Below are 14,113 nucleotides of genomic sequence, written 5' to 3'. Positions count from 1 at the left end.
GCCCTTCTGCCTCCCAGACCCCTGCCATACCCACTAGGCCATGCTGCTTCTCCTGCTTGAAATACTGAGAATAGTGCCAAGGACTCACTAGTAAATATTGCAGAGTTTGTTGTTCTTTTACCTGTAGACTGTACACTCCCTGTGGACAGGGAACATGTCTGCCAACTCTGCTTTACTGTACTTTCCCAGGTTTTTAGTCCAGTGCTCTGCACACACAGTAAGCACTTATTAAATGCCTTTGATTGAGCAATTCATTCATTCAGTCGTATTTCTTAAGCACTTACTGTGTGCAGAACACTTGTACTGAGTGCTCGGGTAGGAACAATACAATGGTCAACAGTGACAGTCCCTGCCCACAATGAGCTCAAAGTCCGGTGTGGGGTAGAGGGGAGATGGGCATCAAATAGATAAAATTGCAGATATATACATAACTGCTGTGGGGGAGGGGGTGGGCAGGGAAGAGCAAAGGGAGCAAGTTAGGGCAATGCAGAAGGGAGTGGAAGATGAAGAAAAGTGAGGCTTATCCATCATCATCCTCAGCAGCATTTATTTAATGCCTGCTTTTTGCAAGAGCACTCTACTAGATGGCTGGGAGCATAAAAAACCTATAAGGCCTGACACCTCCTGGTCTTTTAGGAGCTTATGGCCTAATGATGCAGGATCTCTAGAAGGATAAAGTGCCCTGGGGTAGGTAGAGGTGGGGAAAATCAAATTAGTCCATGTTTCCATTGGTTAGAAAGATTTTAGGAGGCAGAGGGAGAAGGAATGGAACCTAATGGGATTATTGATTCATGATCATTTATTCAGTCATTTATTCAATCGAATCTATTGAGTGCCTACTGTGTGTACAGCACTGCACCAAGCACTTGGGACAGTACAAAACAACACCAAATGGACACATTCGCTCTCGACAACGAGCTTACAAAATTCTGGATAGCCTTGTCTTTTTTTCTTTTGTTATGGTGTTTGTTAAGCGCTTCTGTGCCAGGCACTGTACTAAGTGCTGGGGTAGATAGAAGCTAATCCAGTTGGATGCAGTCCATGTCCCACATGGGGCTAATGGCCTTAATCCCCATTTTCCAGAAGATGGAACCTAAGCCCAGAGAAGGAAGTGACTTGCCCAAGGACCCACAGCAGACAGGTGACAGAGCTAGCTGGGATTAGAACCCCAGTCCTTCTGACTCTCAGGCCCAGGCTCTATCCTCTCGGCTACTCTGCTTCTCACCATTAATATGGGTATTCAAGCTTTGGCTGTATTTTGTGGCTCTCTGACGAGAAGCTCAAAACATTTTGCAAATGTCATCTCCTGACGGCCCACAGAGTCCGGTAAATATTGTCCCATCCCATCTTGACTACTGTATCGGTCTCCTCGCTGGTCCCTCTGCCTCCAGTCTCTCTATCGCCCAGGGTATTTTCCAAAAATCTCACCTGGAACAGCAATAGTTCAAACCATGGAAGTGAATGAGCTCCCTGAGGGAGTGAGTGTAAAGTCAGACAGAAAGGGTCTCAGAAGAGAACCTCAAGTGATCCACACAAGTTAAGGGATGGAGGGAGAACTGGTGAAAGACTTTTTCTTGACTGTGTTTTTTGAGTGGTATTTGTTAAGCACTTACTATGTGCGAGGCACTGTTCTAAGTGCTGGGGTTGATACGAAAAAATCGGGTCGGACAGAGTCCCTGTCCCCCGTGGGGCTCACAGTTTTAACCCCCATGGTCACCGAGGCCCAGAGAAGTGAAGCGACTTGCCCGAGGACACATAGCTGACAAGTAGCGGAACTAGGATTAGAACACAGGTCCTTCTGCCTCGTAGGCCTGGGCTCTGTCCACTAGGCCTTGCCACGTATAGTCTCCGAGACCGTCGACGGGCAGACGAGAACTGTGTCAAACTGTGTTCGGCCCACCTATCCGGGATTCTGGCGCACCTGGTCAGACACTGTGACTCGTAGGAATTTTTTGTCCTTATTATGCGCCAGGCCCTGTACTAATTGCTCGGGCGGAAACTAGCTGATCACATTGGATACAGTCCCTGTCCCACTTGGGGCCCACAGTCTTCATCCCCATTTTACGGATGAGGGAACTGAGGCCCAGAGAAGTGAAGTGACTTACCCGAGGTCACACAGAAGACAAGTGGCAGAGCTGGGATAAGAACCCATGACCTTCTGACTCCCAGACCCGGGTCTGTATTTTTCATGGAAAAACATTGATTTTTCATGGAAAAACATTTCATTGTCACGGGAGTGTGATGATGACACTCCCCCGATTCGAGGCCAGAAAGGAGGGGAGGCAGGCGGGAGCAGGAAGGCTGGGTCTAGGCTGTAGGCCTGGGGTTTCCTTTGCTAACCCCCTGCCACACCCTAGACCGAGCCACCGGAGCCCGTCGCGATACGGGGGTCGCCCGCTGGCCTCCCGCAGCCCGAGCCACCGTCGATCGGTTATCGGTCGATCGTATCTATTTAGCGTTTACTCTGTGCAGAGCACTGTACTGAGTGCTTGGGAAAGTACACTGCAATAGAGTTGATGGACATAATCCCGATCCTTAAGGAGCTTGCGGTCTACAAGGGAAGACAGACACTGAAATAAATGAGAGAGAGAGGAGATGGCCACCTGGGACTGGCAAGTGCTTAGAGGGATACCATCCAAGTGTACAGGCCATGTAGAAGGGAGAGCAATTAGGGGAAATGAGAACTTAGTTGTGGAAGACCTTTTGGAGGATATAATAATATGATAATAATTCTGGCATTTGTTAAGTGCTTACTATGTGTCAGTCACTGTTCTAAGCGCTGGGGTAGATAAAAGGTACTAGGGTTGTCCCACATGGGGCTCACAATCTTAACCTCAATCCCCACTTTATTGATGAGGTAACTGATGCACAGAGAAGTTAAGTGGCTTCCCCAAGGTCACACAGCAGCCAAGTGGAGGAGCCGGGATTAGAACCCACATCCTCGGACTCCCAAGCCTGTGCTCTCTCCACTGATCCGTGCTGCATAGATGTGATTTTAAGAGGGCTCCGAAGATGGGGAGAGCGGTGGGCTGTTTGATTTGAAGGGACAGGCTTTTCTGGCCATTCCTCGGGCCCGGTGTCAGTGGCCTGGACGTGGGGTTATGAGGAAGGAACTGAGACGGGACAGGAAAGGGGGGTAGGGGTGGGGCCGGAGATGAGACTGGCTGGAGAGGTGTTTGGAATTAGTGTTTCTCTGGACAGACCCTTTCATCCTATCCTAATCATTCATTCAACTGTATTTATTGAGCACTTACTATGTGCAGAGCACTGTACTAAGCGCTTGGAAAGTACAATTTGGCAACAGATAGAGACAATCCCTACCCGACAACGGGCTCACAGTCTAGAAAGGGAGACAGACAACAAAACAAAACAAGTAGACAGGCGTCACTAGCATCAGAATAGATAAACAGAATTATAGATATATACACAACAATAAAATAAATAGAATAACAATTATGTACAGCTATACACAAGAGCTGTGGGGCAGGGAAGTGGGTAGCTCAGAGGGAAGGAGTAGGGGCGATGGGGAGAAGAGGAGGAGCAGAGGAAAAGGGGGGCTCAGTCTGGAAAGGCCTACCTGTCCTACTCTATCATTTTGGCAGCCATACCGTATCCAATGATGCAGCTGGGCCATCTCTCAGGGACAACTGATTTCTACCCCAGCTGCTTCCAATCAGGGGAATTAGTGACTAAGGCACACACGCCCCACCCCCATACTCTTCCTGCCCTATATAAGCCTGCAGGGCCCTACTTTTTTCAAGGCTGGTTGTCTTTGAATCATGGTAGTGGCTGGGTTTGGGAGAATAAGGGGGTGGGGGGGTTTGCAAAGAGGCTTTGATGTGCTTACTGGCTTAGTAGCTGGGAGTTTTTCGAGGTTACTTAATTATCCCAAAATCCTGTCTGTAGGGCTGGACTGAGAGGGTATTTTTACTCTATCCTGACCTCATTAATTCCTGCATTGGGGGGCAGGGGTGGTTAGTGGGCTAAAGAGGTTATTACTCCATCTTAGCAGGCTTCCTGTTCACTCAAACTGCCTCTTTGTTCCCCCACTTCTCTCTGTGGCTGTGGAAGTTCTAAGGGACACTTTGCTACTGCAATCAATCAACAGTATTTGAGAGCTTCCTTCAGGAGGAACACTGTACTAACCGCTTGGGGGAGTCTAATAGAACAGATTAAGCAGACATGTTTCTTGCAGCCTTGCCTCACCACCTCAACACACCTGTCCCCTCTTCTCTGCTCTCATTATGGTGTTGCTTTCCCTTAAACCTTCAGATAGGCCTGTCTTGTGCATGTTGACATAGTTCCCTTTTAACTCTATAGGTCCAGTATTGGAATAATGCGGGGGTTTGGATCCAGATGATACAACAGGTAAGGGGAGATTCTGGGTACTTAATTGATGTGGGGTGAAGGCTTCAGTGCTTAGAGGGTGGGATTAAGTGCATTGGTGAGCTGGAAGGGAAAATTAAGTGTGTTTTTTAGGGAGGGGGTGGGGAGATGAGAACTTTAGGGAAGGCCTGTTAGAGAAGAAACAATTTCAGAAGGCCTTTTATAGAGATGGAAGACTCCTGGTGTGTCAACAGGGTAGGTGGGGGGTGGGAGTGCCTGCTGGGAGGATGTTTGGGATGGGTTGAGGGTGGATGTGGTCCAGGTGAGGCATAAGGAGCTGGCTGGAGCTTTCAGGCTTTTCGTAATCCCAGGTGGATGTCGAAGGAGTCCTGATGAGCAGACAAGAAGGACCAACTTATTTGTCCTCCCAGAAGCTTCTCACCACACTTCCTGGTTGTGAAGACCGTTGCCCCTTCAGTGAGGACCCAGAGCAGCTGATCCCCATGGAGATGAGGAATCAAGAGCTGAGCTTCCATCCCTAAGGGAAGGTGATGGGGGCATGACTAGGGGTTACTGTGGGAGGAGGGCAAGGTGTAGAGAGGGGTGTGTTACTCTCAGTACAGTGGCTGGTTCTACCCACTGGGGCTAAGGCTCTGCATAGGGAACTGGTTCTGTGACTTGACTGTGGGACTGAGAAAACCCAGGATCCTTAATTCTATAGAAGGGTCATTTCTCCCTGAACCCACAGTCCTGTCCACAGGGTCACCCTGCAAATCCTCAGCTCCTCTAGAGGTGGAACCCCTCTGTGCTTGACAGTGACTCCCTCTGAGGGGGTTGGGAGGGTGCAGGGGGAGTGGGGAAGAGCCTAGTGTTAAGAGTGAAGCTGACTAAAGTGTTCTGTGGCTTGCTAGATGTGAGCTCTTCTGGGCCAGGAAACTTCCCCAAGGCCCTCCATGCAGGGTTTTTCTGTGGGGGTATCAACCTCACAGATGTAGTAGACCTCATTAATGCTTGGGTTTGGGGTCAGGGTTGGGTACTGGGGTGAAGGGCCTACCACTCTCGCCAGGCTTTCTGGCCACTCAAACTGCCTCTTTGCTCTCCAGTTTCTTGCTGTGGCTGTGGAAGTTCCAAAGGGCACTTGGCTCCTGCAATTCATCAATGGTAAGTGAGGGCTTAGTGTATGCAAAGCACTGTACTAAGTGCTTGGGGAGGTAGAATGCAACAGATGTTGTACACCTGTTGCCTACCCACCTCAGCACACCTGTCCCCATTTTTCAGCAATTCTAATAGAATTCTCTTCCTATCATATAGGTCCAGCATCAATATAATGAAGGGGACCCAGATGATATAATACAGGTAAGGGAAGAATCTGTGTAAAAAGATATGTACTTAATTAATGGTGGCGGGGGGCGGGGGGTTAATGCTTTAGGGTTTAGTGGGTGAGAGTAAGTGCCTGGGTGAGTTGGAAGGGAAAGTAAAGTTCGTTTGGAGGGGTGGGGGCATTGGGGGCTGGGGGGATAAGAGCTGAAGTCAGGCAAGGCTTGTTAAAGAAGAAACCATTTCAGGAGGACTTTTAAAGATGTGGGAGAAGGCTGGTAGATCCAGTGGGTGGGTGTGGGGTGGGAGGTCGTGTGGGATAGGTTGAGGGTGGATGTGGTCCAAGTGAGGCATAAGAAGCAGGCTGGAGCTTTCAGGCTTTTCCTAACCCCGGGTGAGTGCCGTTCAAAGGTGGATGTCAGAGTCCTGATCATCATCATCATCATCATCAATCGTATTTATTGAGCGCTTACTATGTGCAGAGCACTGTACTAAGCGCTTGGGAAGTACAAATTGGCAACATATAGAGACAGTCCCTACCCAACAGTGGGCTCACAGTCTAAAGGGGGGAGACAGAGAACAAAACCAAACATACTAACAAAATAAAATAAATAGAATAGATATGTACAAGTAAAATAAATAAATAAATAGAGTAATAAATATGTACAAACATATATACACATATACAGGTGCTGTGGGGAAGGGAAGGAGGTAAAATGGGGGGATGGAGAGGGGGACGAGCGGGAGAGGAAGGAAGGGGCTCAGTCTGGGAAGGCCTCCTGGAGGAGGTGAGCTCTCAGCAGGGCCTTGAAGGGAGGAAGAGAGCTAGCTTGGCGGATGGGCAGAGGGAGGGCATTCCAGGCCCGGGGGATGATGTGGGCCGGGGGTCGATGGTGGGACAGGCGAGAACGAGGTACGGTGAGGAGATTAGCGGTGGAGGAGCGGAGGGTGCGGGCTGGGCTGTAGAAGGAGAGAAGGGAGGTGAGGTAGGAGGGGGCAAGGTGATGGAGAGCCTTGAAGCCCAGGGTTAGGAGTTTCTGCCTGATGCGCAGATTGATTGGTAGCCACTGGAGATTTTTGAGGAGGGGAGTAATATGCCCAGAGCGTTTCTGGACAAAGATAATCCGGGCAGCAGCATGAAGTATGGATTGAAGTGGAGAGAGACACGAGGATGGGAGATCAGAGAGAAGGCTGATGTAGTAGTCCAGACGGGATAGGATGAGAGCTTGAATGAGCAGGGTAGAGGTATGGATGGAGAGGAAAGGGCGGATCTTGGCAATGTTGCGGAGCTGAGACCGGCAGGTTTTGGTGACGGCTTGGATGTGAGGGGTGAATGAGAGAGCGGAGTCGAGGATGACACCAAGGTTCCCGTCTTCCTGATGACAGGAAGAGATGGATCAGTGGATTTCCCTTCCCAGAACCTTCTCACCAACCTTTCTGGCCATGAGGACTACCACTCCTTTAGTGAGGACCCAGAGCAGCTCATCCCCATGGAGATGAGGAATCAAGAGTGGAGTTTCCATCTATAAGGGAAGGTGATGGGGGCATGACTAGGGGTTGCTGCAGGAAGACTCAGTCCTGTCCACAGGGTCACTCAGCAAATCTTCAGCTCCTTTAGAGGTGGAACCCCTCTGTGCTTGACAGTGACTGCCTCTGAAGGAGTTGGGAAGGTGGGAGGGAGGGGGGAAGAGCCTAGTGTTAGGACTGAAACTAAGTGTTCTCTGGCTTGGTAGATGTGAGGCTTTGTAGCCCGGGACATTTCCCCAAGGTCCTCCCTGCAGGGCTGTTCCGTGGGGGTATCATCCACAGGGATGTTGACCTCATTAATGCCCGGGTTCAGGGTTAGGGGTTGGTACTGGGGTGAAGGGCTTAAGGCTCCCTCTCAGAAGGCTTCCTGTCCACTCAAACTGCCTTTTTGTTCTCCAGGTTCCCACTGTGGCTGTCGAAGTTGCAAAGGACACTTGGCTCCTGCAATCCATCAGTGGTATGTGAGTGCTTAGTATATACAGAGCACTGTATCAAGTGTTGGAGAAGAGGGAAAAAAAGCAACAGATCTAGCACACCTGTTGCCTGCCACCCTGACTCATCACCTCAGAACACCTGTCCCCACTTGACTGCAATTCTAATAGAGTTCCCTTTCAATCTTATAGGTCCAGCATCTGTTTGTTGGGGAGTCCCAGATGATACAACATAGGTAAGGGAAGGATATAAGTAAAAAGATATGTACATGATGTGTGGCGAAGGCTTCAGTGCTTAAAGGGTGGGATTAAGTGCATGGGTGAGCTGGAAGAGAAAAGAAAGTGTGTGGTGGAAGGGGTGGGGCCATTGGGGGCCAGGGAGGATGAGAGTTTTAGTCAGGGCAGGCTTGTTGGGAGAAACAATTTCAGTAGGGCTTTTAAAGCTGTGGGAGATGGCTGGTAGATCCACTGGGTCGGTGCGGGGTGGGAGTCGAGAGGAAAGGATGTGTGGGATGGGTTGAGGGTGGATGGTGATCCATGTGAGGCATAAGGAGCAAGCTGGAGTTTTCAGGCTCTTCCTTATCCCCTTAGTTTAGTTTAGTCGCCTTAGTTTAGGCGGTCCGGAGGTGGATGTCGAAGGAATCCTGATGATGGGAAGAGATGGACTGATTGTTTTCCCTTCCCAGAACCTTCTCACCACCTTTCCTGGCCATGAGGACTGTTACCCCTTCAATGAGAACCCAGAGCAGCTGATCCCCATGGAGAGGAAGAATCAGGAGCTGAGCTTCCATTTCTAAGGGAAGGTAGTTAGGGCATGTGTGGATGATTAGGAGTTACTGCAGGAGGACTACAGGGTGTGTAGAGGGGCATGTCAGTCTCAGTATTGTTGCTGGTTCCACCATCTGAGGCTAAGGTTCTGTGTAGGGAACTGGTTCTTTCTGACTAGACTGGGGGACTGAGAAGACCCAGCACCCTTAATTCTATAGATGGGTCATTCCTTCCTGAGCCCACAGTCCTGTCCACAGGGTCACCCTACAGAGAACTGTACTAAGTGCTTTGGGGAGTAGAATGCAACTGATGTAGTACACCTGTTGCCTACCACCCTCACTCATCCACCTCAGCACATCTGTCCCCAATTGTCTACAATTCTAATAGCATTCTCTTCCTATCTTATAGGTCCAGCATCAGTATAATGAGGGGGACCCAGATGATATGATACAGGTAAGGGAAGAATCTGAGTAAAAAGATATGTACTTAATGAATGTGGGGTTAATCATTCAGGGTATAGTGGGTGAGAGTAAGTGCATGGGTGAGCTGGAAAAGAAATTAAAGTGTGTGTTTGGAGTGGTGGGGGTGTTGGGGGCCAGGGAGTCGGGGGCGGGGGGTGGAGGGGGGATGAGAGCTTAAATCAGGGAAGGCTTGTTAGAGAAGGAACAATTTTAGTAGGGCTTTTAAAGATGTGGGAGAAGGCTGGTAGGTGGTGGGGTGGGGGGATGTGGTCCAAGAGAGGCATAAGGAGCAGGCTGGAACTCTCAGGCTTTTCCTAATCCCAGGTGAGTGCCATTCGAAGGTGGATGTCAAAGGAGTCCTGATGAGCAGAAGAGAAGGACCAACTTATTTCTCCTCCCAGAAGCTCCTCACCACCCTTCCTGGTCATGAGGACTGTTGCCCCTTCAGTGAGGACCCAGAGCAGCTGATCCCCATGGAGATGAGGAATCAAGAGCTGAGCTTCCATCCCTAAGGGAAGGTGATGGGGGCATGACTAGGGGTTACTGCAGGAGGAGGGCAAGGTGTAGAGAGGGGTGTGTTACTCTCAGTACTGTGGTTGGTTCTACCCACTGGGGCTAAGGCTCTGCATAGGGAACTGGTTCTGTGACTTGACTGTGGGACTGAGAAAACCCAGGAGCCTTAATTCTATAGAAGGGTCATTTCTCCCTGAACCCACAGTCCTGTCTACAGGGTCACTCTGCAAATCCTCAGCTCCTCTAGAGGTGGAACCCCTTTGTGCTTGACAATGACTGCCTCTGAGGGAGTTAGGAGGGTGTGGGGAAACAGGGGAGTGGGGGGAAAGCCTAGTGTTAACAGTGAAGCTGACCAGGTGTTTTTTGGCTTGCTAGATGTGAGCTCTTCCAGGCTCAAAAACTTCCCCAAGGCCCTCGCTGCAGAACTATTATGTGGGGGTTTCATTTTCATGGATGCTGACCTTACTCATTCCCTTGCTGGGGGTGGAGGGCGGGTAGTAGGTTGAAGGGCCTAAGGCTCCCTCTTAGAAGGCTTCCTGTCCACTCAAACATGCTCTTTCTTTGTTCTCCAGCTTCTCGCTGTGGCTGGGGAAGTTCTAAAGGACACTTGGCTCCTGCAATCCATCAGTGGTGTGTGAGTGCTAAGTATATGCAGAGGACTGTACTGTTTGGGGGAATACAATGCAACAGAACAATCCCACCTGTTGCCTGCCACCCTCTTTCACCCACCTCAGCACACCTGTCCCCACTTGTCTGCAATTCTGAGAGAGTTCCCTTTCAATCTTATAGGTCCAGTGGGGGAAGGTGGGGGGTGTTTCCAGATGATACAATACAGGTAAGGGAGGGATTTGAGTAAAAGGATATGTACTTAATGGGAGCAAGGGGGGGTGGGGGGAGTTGATGCTTCAGGGTTTAGTGGGTGAGAGTAAGTGCATGGGTGAGCTGGAAGAAAAATCAAGTGTATGTTCGTGTGTCTGGGGTGTGGAGAAATGAGAGCTTTAGTCAGGGAAGGCTTGTTGGAAAAGAAACAATTTCAGTAGGGCTTGTAAAGATTTGGGAGACTGCTGATATGTCCACTGTGTGGGTAGGGGGTGGGAGTTCCAGGGGGGAGGATGTGTGGATTGTGGATGGATGTGGTCCAAGTGTCCTCCTTCAGTGAGGACCCAGATGAGCTGATTTCCATGGTGAGGAAGAATGAGCTGAGCTTCCATCTCTAAGGGAAGTTGATGGTGGACCTGAGGAGACCCAGTGTCCTTAATTCTTTAGATGGATCAATCAATCCTACCTGAACCCACAGCCCCTTCCACAGGGTCACCCTGCCACATCCTCAGTCCTTCCAGAGTTGGAACCCCTCTGTGCATGACAGTGAATGCCTCTGAGGGAGTCGGGGGGAAGTCGAGGGGTAGGGATGGGAGGAGGGGAGAGTCTAGTGTTTGAGTGTAGCTGGCTAGGTGCTTTCTGGCTTGCTAGCCAGGAGCTCTCCTAGGCCAGGAAATTTCCCCAATTTTCCCCGGGGCTGTTTATGGGGGATATCATCCTTCACCTATACTGATCTCATTCATGCCTGTGTTGGGGGTCAGGGGTAGGTAGAGGGGTGAAGGGCCTAGCACTCCATATCGGAAGGCTTCCTGGCCACCTCTCCATTCCTCAGCTTCTTGCTGTGGCTATGTTAGTTCTAATAGACACTGGGCTCCTGCAGTCAATTGACGTGAGCCCGCTGTTGGGTAGGGACCGTCTCTAAGATGTTGCCAACTGGTATTTCCCAAGCGCTTAGTACAGTGCTCTGCACACAGTAAGCACTCAATACGATTGAATGAATGAATGATACTGGAATGTGTCCTACATGCAGAGCACTAACCTAAGTGCTTGGGGATGGTACAGTGCAGGGGAATTAGCAGATGTGCTCCCTGTAGCCCTGACTCACCACCACAGCACACTTGTCCTCACTTGTCTCCTCACTATGGTGTCTCCTTTCCTGAGACTTTGTTAGGCATGTCTTACATATTGTAACATAATTTCTTTTCAATATTCTAGGTCCAGCATCACTTTACTGAAGAGTCCCAGCTAACAATACAAGTGAAAGAGCTGAGTACATGTACCTAATTTCTGTGGGGTGAATGCTTCATTGCTTGGTGGGTGGGACTAAATGCATGGGTGAGTTGGAAGGGAAAATAAAGTGTGCGTGTGTGTGTGTGTGTCTGTGTGTCCCCACCCATCCTATTCTCCTGTGGAGTTCTGTAGCCTCCAACTTGTATCTTTGTAGGTAGCATAGAAGGGTTTGGTATGGAGTATTGCAAGTCTTACCACTCCTCTTGTTTAGTCTGCCTTTGTACTGGAGACTTGTTGTTGTTTAAGTCCAGGCCTCTTCCAACGTGGGAGTGTGGGGATCCAGTGACAGGGGTAGGGAAGAGTGGAGGATCCAGGCTTCTGCGGCTGTTCTCTCATGCCTATTGAAAACTAGGCTGATTTGCAGGATGTTGGAGAAATGTCTCTATGTTGGAGAAACTGCATCATTTGAGTTTCCTTCTCAACTTGCAGGAGCACCATCAGACCAATCACTCCACGCGGTGCGCTGAGGGAAATCTTGGAAATAGGACCACCTCAATGATATCATGGCCAGTGAGAAGTAATTTAACTTGGTCTGTCATCCGCTCCGCAACAATAATTCCCTTCTCTCACAGACTCCAATGCCTATTTCCATGACCGTCTGTTCTAGATTTAGAGGAGGCAACTTCCAGTGCTTAATAATTTACCCTGCATAATCGGTACTTTCACAACTATCAAACTGGTCCTATCCCCCCCCCCCCCCGCCACACACACACTTTGGTCCTATTGGGGCGCCGCCGCACCCCCCCCCCCCCCCCACGATCCATCTGGTCCTATGCCCCCCCACTCCTTCTGGTCCTTTGCCCCCCCCCCCCAACACCCCAGCCCCCACTCCGACTGGTCTTATTGCCCCTGGTCTGGTTCTATCCTTCCTGCTCATTCTAGTTCTAGTCCCCTGGCTCTGGCTAGTTCTTTCCCCCTGCTCTGTCTAGTTTTGTTTCCTCCGCTCGGTCAAGAGCTATAGATCTATCCCCCCCGCTCTGACTGGACTTATCGCCACCCCCCTGCTCCCACTGGTCCTATCGTCCCCGGCTACGACTGGTTCTATCCCCCATCTTCCTTCTGGTTCTATCCCCCCCCCACCCCCATCTGGTTCTATCTCCCCCCCACTGACTGGTTCTATCCTCTCTCCCCCCCCACCCTCCCCCTGCTCCGTCTGGTCCTTCCTTCCCCGCTCCATCTGGTCCTTTCCCACCCCCGCTCCGACTGGTCCTATCCCCCACCCCGGCTCCGACTGTTCCTATTGCGCCCCCCCCCCCACCATCGCCCCCGCTCCGACTGGTCCTATCGCACCCCCACTCCGCTCTGACTGGTCCTATTGTCCCTGCTCTGACTGGTGCTACCACACCCCCACCCTGCTCCAACGGGTCCTACTGCCCCCGCTATCGTGCTGTCCCCCCCACTCCCTGTTAGGTCTCATGCTGTCACCCCCTGCCCGGCCTAGTGCTGTTGCCCCCTGCCCGGCCTCGTGCTGTGACACCCCCCCTGCCCCGCCTAGTGCTGTAGGCCCCCCCCGCCCCGCCTAGTGCTGTTGGCCCCTGCCCTGCCTAGGGCTGTCACCCCCACTGCTTCATCTATTGCGATCCCCCAACTCTGCCTAGTGCTATCTGCCCATGCTCTTCCTAGTGCTATCCATCCCTACTCTGCCTGGTGCTGTCCCCCCCCCCAGCTCTGCCTAGTGCTTCCCTCCCCCACTCCCCCAACTGCTGTCGCCCCCCGCCCCCCCTACTGCTGTCGCCCCCTGCTCTGCCTACTACTGTTGCCCCCCACTCCACCTACTGCTATCCCCTGCACTCTCCCTAGTGCTATCCCCCCTGCCCAGCCTAGTGCTATGCTCCCCGCTCTGCCTAGTGCTATCCCACCTCTCCACCTAGTGCTATCCCTCTGCTCTGTCTACTGCTATCCTCCTGCCCCAACTTGGGCTGTTGCCCCCCGCCCCGCCTCGGGCTGTCGCCCCGCCTCCCCACTCCATCTACTGCTATCCCCCTGCTCTGTCTACTGTTATCCCCCCGCTCCGCTTAATGCAATCCCCTCGCCCCGCCTGGGGCTGTCACGCCCCCCACTCCACTCCTTCTAGTGTTATCCCTCTGCTCCGCCTAGTGCTGTCACTCCCCCACCCTGCATGGGGCTGTCGCCCACCCCTCCCGCCCCCCCGTGTAGGACTGTTGCCCTCCTCCCCGCTTAGGGCTATCACCCCCCACAACTGCCTAGGACTGTGGCCCCCCCCGCCCCATCTAGTGCTATCCCCCCACCCTGCTTAGTGCTATCCCCCCCGCCCTACCTAGTGCTATCCCCCCTCTCCGCCTACTGCTATCGCCCCGCTTCTCCTAGTGGTATCCCCCTGCTCCATTTAGTGCTATCCCCTGTCTCCATCTAGTGCTATACCGCCCGCTCTGCCTAGTGCTGTCCCCCCGCTCCATCTAGTGCCATCACCCCGCTCCATCTAGTGCCATCACCCCGCTCCATCTAGTGCCATCACCCCGCTCCGTCTAGTGCCATCACCCCGCTCCGTCTAGTGCCATCACCCCGCTCCGTCTAGTGCCATCACCCCGCTCCGTCTAGTGCCATCACCCCGCTCCGTCTAGTGCCATCACCCCGCTCCGTCTAGTGCCATCACCCCGCTCCGTCTAGTGCCATCACCCCGCTCCGTCTAGTGCCATCACC

At 51.8% G+C, this 14,113-nt stretch overlaps 1 long non-coding RNA gene across 2 annotated transcripts; it reads left to right on the top strand.

Moving 5' to 3' along the window:
• Window positions 1–7,381: 7,381 nt before the first annotated feature.
• LOC119923329 lies at window positions 7,382–12,106 on the top strand. 2 transcript variants are annotated; one of them, XR_005448823.1, is made up of 6 exons: window positions 7,382–7,627; window positions 7,794–7,837; window positions 8,778–8,822; window positions 9,916–9,977; window positions 11,378–11,456; window positions 11,882–12,106. It is a non-coding gene; the product is annotated as an uncharacterized LOC119923329 (long non-coding RNA). The 2 variants fall into 2 exon arrangements; XR_005448824.1 differs by lacking the exon at window positions 9,916–9,977.
• Window positions 12,107–14,113: the final 2,007 nt, after the last annotated feature.

The sequence above is a fragment of the Tachyglossus aculeatus genome, unplaced genomic scaffold, assembly GCF_015852505.1.
Source record: "Tachyglossus aculeatus isolate mTacAcu1 unplaced genomic scaffold, mTacAcu1.pri scaffold_175_arrow_ctg1, whole genome shotgun sequence".
Lineage (NCBI taxonomy): Eukaryota > Metazoa > Chordata > Mammalia > Monotremata > Tachyglossidae > Tachyglossus > Tachyglossus aculeatus.
Note: the sequence above shows the minus strand (reverse complement) of the source record. Positions and strands in the feature narration are given on the sequence as shown.